Raw genomic sequence first — 2077 nt, forward strand, 5'->3', positions numbered from 1 at the left:
TCTGAGCAATTTCACCAGCCCAGCTTTGAATTGGTGAGTATTTAATAAGATGCAGGGCACCAAGTACCATGCTGTCTCCTGCTACTCTCTGTCCCCAGTAGTCTCTCTGCCTGTATGGCCAGCCCCACTTGGTGCTGTCTACTCTCTGGCCCCAGCAGCAGCCACCCTCTTGTAACTTTCTGCTGTGAACTCTGTTTACAATCCCAGTGTCTGCCCCCTATGGTTATTGTCACAACTCCCAGTGACCCGTTAGAATCAAAACTCAAAAAGCTTGTAATTTATCAATCAGATTTATATCAGCAAATTCTCACACCATGAAATATCCACCCAATAAACCCTGAGCCAATAGATATTGATATAAATTGCCCACCTAGAAAAGACAAGTTGTCCTATAATAATCCATCCTTTATAAGATATTCATAGCTACCTGTGGCTAATTAAGGCCACAAGGGGTTGGGCCATCCTTCTCCTCCTCTATCTTCCTTCCTTCTTGACTAGAATCCATATACGGTCTCTCATGAACTTTTTGGTCACCTCAGAGACATCAGGAGGCATTGCAGCAGACAACAAAACTACCTGTGTGTTGCTGTTGAGCTTTTGAAATATATCATAGATGTGATCCTTGAACCCATGTCTTAACATTTTATCTGTTTCATCCGGTGCAAACATCTTGATTTATTTGGTGGGACAGGTATACCAGTTAAGCATATCAAACACCCAGTCTGGGATGCCCACAATGATACGGGGAGCTTCCATTTGCAGCTTCTGCACCTCAGCATGCATGTTGGTGCCCCCGATACCAGCATGGCAAGAGGCACCCATGTAGTCTCCTAATGCCACGCCATAACCACCTTTTGTACCTGCTGAGCCAATTCCTGAGTGGGTGCCAGAACCAAAGCCTGAGTGGTCTTTAGATCTAATTGGGTCTGCTCCAGAATTGATATGGCAAGTGTAGCTGTTTTCCCAGTCTCAGATTGGGCTTGTGCAATCACATCATAACCCTTGATACAAGGAAGAATAGCTCCCTGCTGGATGTCAGAGGGCCTCTCAAAACCATAGGCATACATCCCATGGAGGAAGGATTTTCAGAGGTTCTTGTCATCAAAGCTATCCACAGTCTCATTTCAGTTACTCTCAATGACGCCTACTCGCTCCATCCCATCGGGGCCATTGTCTCTGGGTCAAGAATCCTGACTCGCAGACATGATCCATAGGATCTCTGTTTTCTGTTAGATACATAGTACATTGATTTGGACCACAACAAATAGCATAACAGGTAGCAATTCTCACAGGTGTTGATTCGATCTGAAATGCATCCCTGGGACAAAAGAGGGTTCAATCTGGTGCTGCTCCCCACCATCTTACTATGACAAGTACAGAAGTAGGAGGTGTTGCAATCTTCCATAGAGTTTTAGTAATAGTAAGCAGTGTAATTGCCCTTCAATTACACTGGCAGACTTGTAGATAATGAAATGCCACTCAAACCTCTCTTCTTGACCCCACTGCTACACCCAGGCACTTGGCCTTCCTTGTGTTTCATGATGAGACCTGCCCCTTTATCACCAACTCAAGGTAGATGCCACTCCTAAGCTGTATGCTCCTGGTCTCCCTTTCTATGGTGCCTGCTTAAAACATGTGTTTTTGACGTTTCTTTATGACCCTCCACTCACTAGAGTGTGAATATTGTGGTCCCTACCAGTATTTAAGGGTAAGTGAGGCATTCTAGACAGGACACTTTAAGTCAAGGGAATCCCCTCTGATTTAATTGTTCTGTAAAGAACATGCTGATCTATTTGATAACCTATGTTATGAAATGAGGCAAATGTTTAGTTCAGCCTTGTGCCCATCTACATAAACTTCGATGGTTTCTAATATAATCTTATTATTTCTCTTTTGCAAATGATGCTTGACCTTCCGAACACCAGGAGCAAGGTTAGCACATCTTAAGTTATGGGTAGCTAGAGAAGGCCTTTCACTACTCCCTGAACAGAGGGATCAGAGGTATGACACTAAAACGAGTACAAAGTCAAACAGAAGCTGGAATATTGTATGTAGGAGGAAAAGATGCTGCCGAGTA

The 2077-nt window shown here is 44.0% G+C and overlaps 1 pseudogene; it reads right to left on the reverse strand.

Moving 5' to 3' along the window:
- Positions 1–474: 474 nt before the first annotated feature.
- On the reverse strand, positions 475–1205 carry Eif4a1-ps6 (eukaryotic translation initiation factor 4A1, pseudogene 6; annotated as a pseudogene).
- Positions 1206–2077: the final 872 nt, after the last annotated feature.

The sequence above is a fragment of the Rattus norvegicus genome, chromosome 2, assembly GCF_021556685.1.
Source record: "Rattus norvegicus strain SHRSP/BbbUtx chromosome 2, alternate assembly SHRSP_T2T, whole genome shotgun sequence".
In the NCBI taxonomy this organism is placed as follows: Eukaryota; Metazoa; Chordata; class Mammalia; order Rodentia; family Muridae; genus Rattus; species Rattus norvegicus.